Raw genomic sequence first — 13,582 nt, forward strand, 5'->3', positions numbered from 1 at the left:
GCTGTTATTGAATTGAGGTGATTTCTTATGTGTTTAGGCGGGGTTAGATCATTGTTACGAGGTTCAGGGATACCGAGCACGTGAGTTACTAGACAGCATACGAGGTGAGTCTTCTCACTATACGTTACCTAGAGTGGTAAAAATGGGTGACCGGAAGGTCATATGTGCTATGAAGAGTATATTATATTGTTGATAGATGATATGTGATATGTATATTTTATATTATGTTACGAGCAGTATGTTATGGACCGGAAGGTCATCATGTTATGGACCGGAAGGTTAACAGTGTATACACTGGAATTTTAAATGGGTAACCGGAAGGTCACTGTGGGTAGGACCGGAAGGTCTACCAGGGTTGTGGGATGGAAGTCCTCTGAGACACAGTGACTGGAAGGTCTTATAGCCTTGGGTGGCCTATGTGCGTATGTGGTATTTTGGGGAACTCACTAAGCATTTATGTTTACCGTTTTATGTGATATGTCTTTTTGGTACTAGCGAGGACCGTGGGAAGGCGCCGACATGATCCGTACACATTGAGAGGATTTATGTATTTGAGATCTTGGGATTTGTTTATTTATGATAACATGTGATACAATGGAATTTTATGTTATTTTATGAATGGAAGTATGTTTTAAAAATGAAAATTTGTTTTGAAAATTTACGTTGTTACAAGTTGGTATCAGAGCCTTGGTTTGAGGGATTCGGATGCACCTTCAGGCGTATCTGAACTCAAACTGAGGATTTGAGAAAGTTTTTCATAAATGATACAATTTTCCTAAAAATTAAAAGAATTTGAGAAAAGAGAAAAGAAGCAGTGTGTACGATCAACCATCGCCCGAACGGTGATTTCCCAAAATACCCTTACTTTATGTATTATTAGATATTATATGATATGCTATGTATGCTAGAGTAGGCTAGGTATTCATATTAGGACTAGAGTGGCCTGATCTATGATGCCTTATCCTCGGAGATTACTGCTGCTGTGAGATGCTTGAGAGTGAGTAGGTAGCAATGAGGAGCTTATGAGGGGCCTACCGAAGGGTAGCCGGTGCTTAACGAGAAGTAGACTACTTGTGATCTGGGATCCTAGGAGGAGGACTTGGAATGAATGCTGATGCGGTGTGGAACATAGTATAGGGCCCATACTACTGGAAGCACCAGATCAGTACGCAGTCCAAGTAAGAATCCTTAGGGTACTACGAAACAAGTAGGGTTGAGTTGTCGAGTGTGAGTGCACTCGAGCAAGTCTTTGATATTTTTATGTTGTATTTCAGAGACATCATGGTTGCGACACGCCACAGACCAGAGGCCAGCAGCGTGAGTGACGAGGAGCTTCGCAGATGATCCATGAGGAGGTGGTTACGGCTATCCGCCCAGAGATATCGGAGATGTTTGGGTCTATCAAGACCACTTTGATTAAGACATTCGATGAGAGAGACGCTGCGGTTACTGAGGTTGCAGCCGCTGCAGCTATTGCGGCTGTGGCTGCTGCTAGACCTCAGGGGGGTGACTCATTGTTGTTTCGGGAGTTCAGCAACACGAAGCCACCAGAGTTTGTTGGGACGCAGGATCCGATCGCTGCGATGATATGGATTTCTGATATTGAGGGATGTTTCTATACTTGCTCGTGTCCGGAGCATTTGAGAGTACGGTTCGCACTGAACCAGCTTCACTTGGGGGCGAAGGACTGGTGGAAGTTTGTGTCGGCGGATTTCAACCCTTCCGAGCTTACTACGGTGACCTGGGAGAGGTTCACCACTATATTTCGTGATGAGTACGATCCCCTAGTGGAAAGGGAGCGGTTAGCTCAGAAGTTCTTGTCCCTCAAGCAGGGAACTGATTCTGTTAGTGTGATCATCAAGAAGTTTCATGAGAGGGCGATGTTCTGCCCTGAGCAGGTGTCTACCGAGCAGACACGCATGAGCCAGTATCTAAGCATTCTGAGGAGAGATATTCGCAAGTTCGTGGTGAAATCGATGTACCGGACGTTTGCTGAGCTTCAGGCAAATGCTTGGAAGAGGGAGATTGAGCTGGAGACTCAGGCCAGGGAGGAGGCGGAGTCTCTGGGGAAGGATCGGCGGCCGGCACGTTCTCAGCCGGCAGCCAAGCGGGCAAAGCCCGCCGATTTGAGATCTAGAGGCCAGAAGGGTCGCACTTGTAGGAAGTGCAGCAAGGGACATGATGGGGTTTGTCGATCAGGTGCTTGCTAAAAATGTGGCAAGGAGGGGCACATGACCAAGGATTACCCCAAGGGATTTATGGTTTTCTTCCATTGCAACCAAACCGGACACCGGAAGGCCGAGTGTCCGCAGTTGTGGGGGACAGGTCAGGGAGCACCACAGGGATCTTCCCCTGTCACCGTGCGAGCTATTAAGGGTCGGCCAGTGAAGGCCGAGGCGCCGAAGGCTCGCGGGAGAGCTTTCAAGTTGACAGCGGAGGAGATCTATGCAGCGCCCGATGTCATGGCTGGTACGTTTTTTTTTCATTTATTTATGCTGAGTTAAGATATTGTGCTTATTTTATGATATGCGTAGGTACTTTTCTTGTGAATTTTGTACCTGCTTTGGTGTTATTTGACTCGAGTGCGACTCAGTCATTTATGTCTTTAGCATTTAGTCAGCACAATAGTATCCAACGGGAGGCATTGAATCGACCTCTACGAGTTTCTATAGATGATGAGCGAGCGGTGTATGCTACAGATGTGATTCGAGGATGTGTACTCGAGATCTTCGGTGTTGAGTTCCCGATAGATCTGGTCCTGATTACGATGGGGGATGTGTTTATCATAGTGGGCATGGATTTGTTGAGCCGATTTGGGGTTGTTATAGATTGCGAGCGACAATTGGTGACGATACGATACCCTAGTGGGGGAGTAGTTATGGTGTACGGCAAGGGTACCCGATGTGGGTTAACATTTTGTTCGGTTGCCAGAGCGAGACAGAGTTTACAGCAGGGCTGCAGTAGGTTTGTAGTCCATGTGATGCATACACGAGTGGCCGCAGAGAGGCCGAGTTCAATTGATGATTTTCCGATAGTGCACGAGTTCCCAAATGTTTTTTCCCGAAGAGTTGCCGGTTGTACCTCCGAAGAGGCAGGTGGAGTTCCGCATCGATTTGGTTCCGGGGGCAGCGCCTATCACTAAGGCGCCTTATCGTCTTGCGCCGCCAGAGATGCAGGAGTTATCCTCGTAGCTTTAGGAGCTACTGGGGAAGGGGTTTATTAGACCGAGTAGCTCACTGTGGGGAGCGCCGATTCTTTTTGTCAAGAAAAAGGATGGTTCACACCGGATGTGCATTGATTACCGGGAGTTGAACAAGCTAACGATCAAGAAACGTTATCCATTACCGAGGATAGATGATCTGTTCGATCAGTTGTAGGGAGCATCTTGGTTCTCCAAGATAGATTTGAGGTCTGGATATCATCAGATGAGAGTGCGAGATGAGGATATCCAGAAGACATCATTCAGTACTCGTTATGGGCATTACGAGTTCGTTGTGATGCCTTTCGGGCTCACCAATGCACCAGCAGCGTTCATAGATCTCATGAACAGAGTATGCAGACCAATGTTGGATAGATAGGTGATCGTGTTCATCAATGATATTCTGCTGTATTCGAGATCTAGAGAGCAGCATGAGGAGCATCTGAGAGAGATTCTCGAAGTATTGAGGTCGGAGAGGCTTTTCACTAAATTCTCCAAGTGTGATTTCTGGTTATGAGTGGTCCATTTCTTGGGACACATCATTAACCAGAATGGGATCTTGGTCGATCCGGCCAAGATTGAGGCGGTTATGAGATGGGAGGTGCCAAAATCTTCCACCGAGATCATGAGTTTTCTGGGATTGGCCGGCTACTATCAGAGATTCATTAGGGATTTCTCCAAGATTGTCATTCCTCTCACCAGGTTGACCCAGAAGGGGGTGACCTTTAGTTGGGGTCCAGAGCAGCAGGCCTCCTTTGAGACGTTTCGCCAGAGATTATGCGAAGCCCTGATGTTAGCCCTTCCAGAAGGGATGGAGGATTTTATGGTGTACCGTGGTGCATTGATATCGGGGTTGGGTGCAGTGTTGATGCAGAGAGGGCACGTGATAGCATACACATCGAGGCAGCTGAACCCTCAGGAGACGAGGTATCCCACCCACGATCTGGAGTTGGGGGCAATGTTGTTCGCCCTCAAAATATGGTGTCACTATTTGTATAGGGTTCAGTGTACCATATACACAGACCACAAGGGCTTGAAGTATTTGATAGATCAGCCCAACTTGAATATGCGCTAGAGGAGATGGTTAGATGTGGTAAAGGATTATGTTTGTGAGATCCTCTACCACCTAGGCAAGGCTAACATTGTAGTCGTTGCCCTAAGCCGTAGGGCGGAGAGTGCCTCGATACGAGACATTTGTATGAAGATGATGGTGATGACTCCGGTGTTGGATACCATACGAGAGGCCCAAGCAGATGTCGTGAGACCGGAGAACTGCAAAAGGGAGCGAGTGATTAGGCAGGTATCGGAGTTCGTTACCGATAGCCGCGGGCTTATGACCTTTGAAGGTCGGATTTGGGTGTTGTTTGCAGGCTGGGCACATACCACCTTGATGGAGGAGGCGCACAGATCGAGGTTCTCGAGCCACCCCGGGGCCGCTAAGATGTATTTAGACATAAAGAAAGATTATTGGTGGCCCTGTATGAAAAGGGATGTTGCATGGTTTGTTGACAGGTGGTTGACCTATCGTAGGGTTAAGGTTGAGCAACAGTGTTGTTTGTAAAACCAACTAGTTTTAATCCTAATTATAAAATGTAAATTAATCACACAAAAGCTAGTGAACCTGTCTGTTGGTGGTATAGTTTTAGTAAGCAGGGTATCGAACTCAGGGAACGGCAATTTAAACTAATTACTAAAATTATCTAATAGTAACTAACAAATAATAAAATATATGGTTTTCTCTAGTTTTGCAAGACTAGAAACTTACTAACTAATAATTAAACTAATTAACTAGAAACTAGGAAAACAAAGATTCGACTAAATTCATTAATGAAAGAAACTTCTATTTAGGTTCAACTCAATTGATCCTATGGTTGAGTTTATGGTAATAGTGTAATGGATTAGTTGTTCTATTGGCTACTGATTTAAGTGATTAGGTTAACATTCGCTACACTAATCCTTAGAAAAGAAACTAACTCAAACAGTGGTCAGTTGTCTAATTTACTTTAATTTCCTAGGTTATTTATTCGGGTTAATTTAGACTTGTAATGGTCAACTAAATTGACCCTTTAGTTAACCTCTTGTTGATGGTCATCACACAAGCTCACACGTGAATTTACCTATTTTCCTATTAATTCTAGTTTCACATTCACTAATCCTAGTCATATAATAAAGTGGTCACATAAATTATATGAGGTAAACAATTAAGAGATGTTCATGCAGCTTTATTATCTTCCTATTAACATAAAAACAGTATCATTCACACATAAGGTTCTTTAACAAGCTAAAATTAACAAAATCACCAACACTAAACTAATCCTACCACCAATCAAACCATAGTCTCAATATTGTCTCCCCAAACAGAAGCTAAAAGGTTTTAGCTCATGATTGAGGCAATTGAAAGCATAAAAACGAAATCTATTTGTCTATACATGATGGAAACAAAAGAGTGGATTTAAAGTAATGAAAATTGCCTCTAATCTCCTTCGGAATCGGATTTAGGGTTGGATCTTCGTTCTCTAGGTCTCTTCTGACTTTAATTCGCAGCTTCTCTCCCCAAGGGTTCTCCAGAATTTTTTGTGTCGATCTAAAACGTCGTTTTTATAGATTCGACCCGACTCTCCGAGTCCATGACCGACACGTCGAGTGCATCACTTAATTCCCATGCACGGTAATTCAAGGAGTCCTTAGCTTCTTGAATCTTCGTATCGACTCTCCGATTACCTTGTGTTTTTAGCATTTTTCTTCTTTGCTCAACTCCCGAGCTCCTAACCGCTTCTCCTACTTCCTTTTGCTTCTGAGCTTCGCTTTTGGACTGAAAACACAATTCAAACTCTTATAAGTATCTTTTGTCCATGATATGCAATTAATTAGCTAATAAATGATAAAAATCTATACTTAATATAAGACTAAATATGCAAATATCAAAATACCCCACACTTGACTTTTGCTTGCCCCCAAGGAAAACTAAATTTTAGTACATTAGAATCCCATAGGACAACTCCAATCGAACCCAACCATTACGCCAAAACCGCAACGCGTGCATTTGTGTCTAAAATTTTCCTAAAACCCCGAATATTCCAAATACTTACAATCCTCATAAACATTCACCCACTTATCCCAACAATGCTCATTTTATGCATCCTTCCGAATCCATCCGCAGAAAACCTCCTATCCTCAAGGTATTTTTGGTTGAGCAACCCAAGCATACATAATCTAGAAATTACAATTTATGATACCACTATGGAGCTCTTTTTGGAATTCTTCATTTCTTTGATAATTTGTCTTTGATTCCTTTGAATTCACCACCTTCTTTGATTTTTGTGTATCTTCGCTTTTTGAATTTTCGGAATTTTGATCTTTTGATCTTTAGTTTAACTGCTCCAAAATTCTTACAACTTTTCTTGTTATTCTCTCTTTTTTTTAACATGTAACTCACTTTTTTTTTCACTCAAAACCTACATGCTTAAGCAAGGACGCTCAACTTCAACCTTTATTGGCTAAAGATAATAGTTTTCCTGGATACATTTCTGGTACACGATGCTAAACATATTGCATCCTTCGGGCTAAGCAAGGTTGTGTTTTTGTCCCCTGATTTCACTGGAATTAGGAAGCCACAAATGCACTAGAACGTATATAAGCTCAACTAAATATTTGGGTCTTTATCCAATTATCAACATAATTCCAACATGGAATCCTAATTACTTTTACCAAAATTTTCTAAGTTAAGTCTTAAGAAACATTTTTGGTATGCCAAAGTTAAAAAAATTAAAAATAAACCTAAATTAGGATTCTAAATTTACTAAAGTGTAACCAACCCCCTACCCCACACTTAAATCATGCAATGTCCCCATTGCATACTAGGCATAAAAAAAATATGAAATGTAGAGGGAATTAGAACAAACTCCCCTGGGGTAGAAGTTGTGAGGCTGATCGTCTCTAAAGCTCCATCTTCAATCGACTTTAAACATGGGAACAAGTCATCCATGTCTCGGGCGTAATGTCGCATGTGGTAGCTCCAAATGTGCAGGAGAGATACTAGAAAATCTTCAGGAATTGATTGCAAAGATAAAGTGGTCAAGTGGTGTAGCTAACAGCATCAAATCAGCAGCCCGTGTGGTAGAAAAATTGATGACTCGTCGAGTCTTATAAACGAATCGACGAGTAATAGCGTGATGAGTTTGAAGTTGTGAAAATATATAGAGACTTGTCGAGTCTGACAATTGCACTCGGCGAGTCCTCGCTGGGTGGAAAAAAATAAATTTTGTCTTGTATCCAGCCATTAGTGGACTTTAAAAACTTCCCATTGCTTCAGTAACCATTCACTCATAAACCCCTTAGGGCCGGACTCGACACCTAGACTCAATACGTCGACCTTTCTTGACTCTTTTCCATGTTTTTCTCACATTCTCTAGACTCCTTATGCATGAATTCCCTAACCAAAATTCTGAAAGAAACCAAGGTAATTATAACATCAAGCACAAAATTCGAATCCTAATTAAATGTTTAAAACACACCAAACAAATAAAACAAAATAAAAACAAATTGTTCAACAAAACACAAATAAAAAGAAATTAGTTATCATCCTCTTCCTTATCACCGCCATCATGCATAGCCCCGCTCCCACCGGCTCCCCCTTGCCTTGCGCTTATCCTTTCCTCCCAACTTGGAACATACAAAAATTGTCCCCCATCTACATGTTGAATATGGAAATGTTCAAATAATCAGATGAAAGATTGGTTTGTAAAATTTGAACTCTGACCCAAATCATCTAAATATCTCCTGCCTTCCTCTTTTAACCACTCTGGGGGAACATTGTCCTCGACCGGAATAACCGGTTGATCATGGCGTGGTTGCTCGCGTCTTGGTCGAAACCTCCGTCCCGGTGCCTCGGGCCTGATCAAAGCATCGTCATTGGGAATAGCATAATGTCCCCTACATAATCTTCAATAATTCTAGCCCTCCGAAAAAGAATAAGATTAAAGGGAGGGGTCGGAATCATCGTCATCAAATTCCAAGCACCATGAGTCATCAACCCATAAGAGTGGGCTAAACGCGTCACGAACATACCCCCATTAATTTTTGAGGTTTTTTCGATCCTTGACCGCCCCTTCAGCCAAGTATGAAGCCAAACACCATGGTATGTTGCAAAAAGTGTTAGGTGTAATGATGCTCCAAAGATAAAAGACATCAAGGTTAGAAACCTTGTCATCATCCTTTCGTTGGTTGATAGTGTTGGAGATAAGGCGGTGAATAAGGCGGTGAGTGGGTGATCGTATGCTTCCCTCTTGAGCTGTTTTGGGAATGTAAAGTTTATTGGCAATGGTGTTCCACCAACTCGTGCTTGTGACACCATCCGGGAATACCTTATGGCAATGTTCCAAAATATTACCAAATGCAGCCGTGTAAGTCAAGTTTGGGTCAAAATTCCCAACCTCCAAGCTAATTCAACCATAGAGCATTGGCGAACCTCACCCCCAAGACATAAAGTGATGTTCTAGGGGATATAATAATCATCCCTACCCCGAAAATGTATTGTGGAGAAAAATTACAAGCATAATTCTCGATAGACCGGCTCTCGGATACGAAACAAACAACTCCAACCATCGCACGTGATCGACACCCCATCATGAGTAAATTCCTTAACAAGGTATGGTGCCAACTCCTCTTCGTATCGGACGTTCTGTAGCCATTCCCAGTCAATCGTATTGGGAACACAAATCTCCTTTTTCCGGATTTCTGCAAGTTTCTTCTTCCACCTAGTCATTGTGGATTGGGAGTCGATTCGTGGAAAGTTCAACCAAGGGATATCCTCTTGGCTTCCTCGTGAGGTTTGATCCCGTGAAAACATGTTCCTGCATAAATAAGTACACAAACATACAGATTCAAGCAAAATAGTTAGGAACTAAAATTGAGACTGCTTCAGACATGACTCGCCGAGTCCATGCCCGACTCGTCGAGTTTGATGAACTGCGCGAGTCTTCGAATGAGTCTGTCAAACGCACCCATAAAAATCAAAATTTCTCGCAAGGGTTTGTCTAGGGATGTATATAGAGCATAGTAGTATAAGAAAATTCATTCACAAAACTCTAATTAAATCAAAATCTAAACACTAGAAATTCTAAATCTTCAAAAATGGGTTTTCTACCCAATTAACACTTCCATTCATCTAAAAATCACGACTTTAACAGAAATAAAGAAGAAATTAAGTACCTTGCTTGATGAAATTCGAAAAATTGGAAAAAATTGATGAATGCTTGAGAGAGAAAGAGGCGTCCGGCGAGTGTGTCGGCTGATGCTATATTTCAAATTAGGGTTAAAACACTAGTTTAACCGGATGTAAAAAATGTTTTTTATTTTTTCAGCAAATATAGTCGATTCGTCGAGTCGGGGTCTGACTCGTCGAGTCTGGTCGTGAATGAAAGTTATCCAGACTTCGAATAGACTCGTCGAGTCAGTATCCCAACTCGCCGACTCACTTGCAATTAAAAAAAATCATATGATTTTGTCATTCTATTCACAAAAATAATCAATCCACCCCACACTCAGACCAAGCTTATCCTCATGCAAACATTTTTGATGAATTAGAAGATAAAACCAGAAAAATCTTAAGAAAATCAAACAAAAAAAAACAAAAAACGAAAAAGATAAAAGAAAGCAAACTCTCATAACGGGTTGCCTCCCGCCAAGCGCTTCTTTTTTAGGAGTCTTTAGCTGGACTCCCTCCCACTCTACGTTTCTTCGTTTTCCTGCATCGGGAATTCACGCTTAATCTTTTGCAGTTTGTACTTTGTCTTGTAAGCCTGTATCTTGCTCTTATATGCCCATCACAATTCTTCTTTCTTTTTCCTCGTAGCATCTTCTTCAATTGCATGCTTGATCCGTTTCCCAGCCTTCTTTTTCTTCACCCCATTTTTTGGCCCCATCTTTTGTACTTCTCCTTCTTCAAAAGTAATTACTTCATAATTGGAAAAAACTCGGGCTCGAGGTTTGACTAACTTGATTTCTCAATTAGCCATATGTGTCTTAATGGATGAGTTATTAGTATCATCATTCCAAGCCTTTTCATTCTCCTTTTCTCCCAAGCTTGCCTCCTTATCAAGTCGAATTTCTTCATCTCGTTGTATCATCGTATCAAGGCAAGCTACTTGAACATTTTGGAAGTTACAATAATTTTTAACACTTTCGCCTTTTGCTGCTGGACCTTCTAAAGGATCTACTAAAATCTTCATGTTGAGAGCAGGAGAAGAAGTAGTAAACAGCAGGTGAATATTGTCCGCATTACTGAGGTTTTAGACTGGACTCGTCGAGTCGGTCAATGTGACTCGGCGAGTCTGTGCGTATTCCACAAACCCCATTGTTTCTTCTGGATCAGTTCCCTCCAACATCTTCTCTATCTCTTCTAAATCTTTTTCAACATCAAAATTTTCTCCAGAAGACAGTAGAAATTTATTTGGATCTCCTTCTTGTAAGAGTGCAAGTTCTTTTTGTAGTAATTCATCATCCAAATCAATAGAGGAAACTTCTTCTTTTCTTGTTTCTTTTTGCTTAATCTCTTGTATAGCCTTAAACACTGCTAATTCATCTCCTACCCTCAATGTTAGTGTGGACTCGCATACATCTATCAATGCACATGCGGTATTCAAAAATGGTCTCCCCAAAATAATTGGAATTTTGGGGTCTTCTTGCATGTCAAGCACTACAAAGTCTACGGCGAATACAAATTTGTCAACCTTTATGAGAAGATCTTCACAAACACCTCTTGGACGAATAATCGTCTTGTCTGCTAGATAGATCTTCATATAAATCGGCCTTGGCTCCGGTAACTTCAACTTCTTGAAGAAAGAGTTTGGAATTAGATTAATACTTGCACCCGAATCGGTCAATGCTTCAGTAGCAAGTATATTTCCAAATTGACAAGGAATCGAGATGCTTCCCGAATCGCCCTTCTTTTCTGGTAGCTCATCTAATACTAACTCCGCGACTTTAACCATATCTTTTCTAGCGACAAAGAGACCTTTAAGCAAGTTTAAATATTTAGGTGTTTGAAGCATCATTTCAGCAAATGGGATGTTGACTTGAAGGGCTTTAACATGTTCTATTAAAGTTGTGTACGCTTTAGCCTTTTCATCAGGTATGGCTCGAATTGGAAATGGCAAAGGTGGTCTATAAGGCTTTAAGGAAACAATAGTTTTGTCATCAGACATTGGACTCGTAGAGTCCATTAGAGGGACTCTATGAGTTGTGTCGGGTTTAGCTGAACTTGAATCTTCTGTCTTTTCTGCATGCACCTTAGTTGAGACCTTTTTTGTAGGGGTCAGAGGAGTGAAAGTTTTCCCAAAACCAGTTGTTATAGCATTCACGTTCTCCATTCGCGGATTATTATCGGTTTTACTTGGAAGTTCACCCGGTCTTCTCTTGTTCACTTGTTGTGCAAGGTGTCCTAGCTGTTTTTCAATGTTGAGAATATATGCTTGCTGATTCCTAAGTATTGTTCTGGTCTCTTGTATTGCAGCATCATGGTCATTGTGTCTCTTTTCGGAAGCAGCTATAAATCTAGTAAACATCTCTTCCAAATCAACTTTCCTTTCCACAGCCGGTTCTTCCTTTTAATAGAAACCCCTCTCTTTTTGCTTGTATTTCTCTTCCTTTGACTTTTTGTATTCATTGTATGGGAGCCATTCCTTCTTGGGTTTCCACCAATTTTCATCGTATCTGTCGCCACTTGAATAGAATACTTGCGCCTTCTTGTTTCCATTATCATCCAAGTCACAATCTTTCGTTAGGTGAGGTCCCCTACAATTTTCACATCCTACCTGGATAGCATGGATTGTTTGATCCATCTTCGTCATTCTCCTATCTAAACTGTCTAGTTTAGCCATCATTATCGCCATGCCATCGTTATCCGTGTTCACTACCCCCTAATTACTTCATTATGTGGGTTGTGGTATTCTCTAGAATGTTTAGAGAACTCTTCAATTAATTATTTGATCACCGGGGGTGCCTTCTTTGTGAGCAGGCCTTGCGAGTCAAGTAATTTCCTTGTTGTAACATTAACTCCATCATAGAAGATGGAGACTTCTTGTTGGCTATTAAGGTCATGGTGTGGGAAATTTCTTAGTAGACTTTTGTACCTCTCCCACGCCTCATAAAGGGACTCTCCGGGTTGTTGTTCAAAGTTAGCAATAGCCTTCTTCAATTTGGTTATTTTAGAAGGTGGGCAAAAATGGTTAATGAATTCTTCTTTCATCTTAGCCCATGTGGTGATGGATCCGGGAGGGAGTCACTTGAGCCAATTTTTTGCAGCACCCTTGAATGTAACTGGAAGCATGCGAAGTAGCTAGGTCTCGCGAGGCACATTTGGAACATTAAAGTAATCAGTTACATCATTGACTTCATCCAAGTGTTTATAGGCATCTTCGTTATATTTTCCGTAGAAGGGAATCTCCTTTAGTTGAGCAAGTATGTGACCCTTTAGTTCGAAAGTAGCAGTAGCAGGAATCGCTGGTTGGACAAGTCCCAGGCCGGTATCGTCACGCATCTTCTTCTTCCATTCCCCCATGGGGACTTCATCGATGTTAGCCATGATAATGGCTAACTCGTCGCCGAAATCGAAGTCGTGCCCGAATGTAGGTTCTTCCTCTTCTTCGGTTTCGTATTCGGTGTCCTCTTTAATCGGGTCTTCTATTGTTATAGAGGCGTTGGAAGCTCCTGATTTGATGCTCTTCTTCTTGTTGAAAACGAATTTTAGATTCTTCAAAGGCGAGTTTTTGAAGAAGTGGTTTCGCCAACGATTTTTCCTTTGTTCTTCTTTAAACTCCGGATCTTCAAATGGATGAACCAATGGAGTGTTAGATCCTCTGGTCATGAAACGACTACAAACAAAACAAGAAAAACGCGTAAAAAGAAAAAAAATAAAATAAAAACTAAAACTATAAATAGCGACGGACTCGCCGAGTTGACTCGAATGCACTCAGCGAGTTCAAGGAAAAAACATAAATTTATCGAAACCTATCCTAATTACTAAATTACCTAAAAAATTAACTTTGTGCAAGAAAAACTCACACAAAGGATCGATAAAATTAGGAATTAGACTTAATTTTTGAACCGTTCCCCGGTAACAGCGCCAAAAACTTGTTGTGTGTAAAACCAACTAGTTTTAATCCTACTTATAAAATGTAAATTAATCACAAAAAAGGCAGTGAACCTGTCTATTGGTGGTATAGTTTTAGTAAGCAGGGTATCGAACTTAGGGAACGACAATTTAAACTAATTACTAAAATTATCTAATAGTAACTAACAAATAATAAAAGATATGGTTTTCTCTAGTTTTGCAAGACTAGAAACTTACTAACTAATAATTAAACTAATTAACTAGAAACTAGG

At 41.3% G+C, this 13,582-nt stretch overlaps 1 non-coding gene across 1 annotated transcript; it reads left to right on the plus strand.

Moving 5' to 3' along the window:
- Window positions 1-12,291: 12,291 nt before the first annotated feature.
- Window positions 12,292-12,398, plus strand: LOC145028027 (small nucleolar RNA R71). Its single transcript, XR_013675785.1, has one exon. It is a non-coding gene; the product is annotated as a small nucleolar RNA R71 (small nucleolar RNA).
- The last annotated feature ends 1,184 nt before the right edge of the window (window positions 12,399-13,582 follow it).

This window comes from Lactuca saligna, chromosome 1, assembly GCF_052625555.1.
Source record: "Lactuca saligna cultivar CGN05327 chromosome 1, ASM5262555v1, whole genome shotgun sequence".
NCBI lineage: Eukaryota > Viridiplantae > Streptophyta > Magnoliopsida > Asterales > Asteraceae > Lactuca > Lactuca saligna.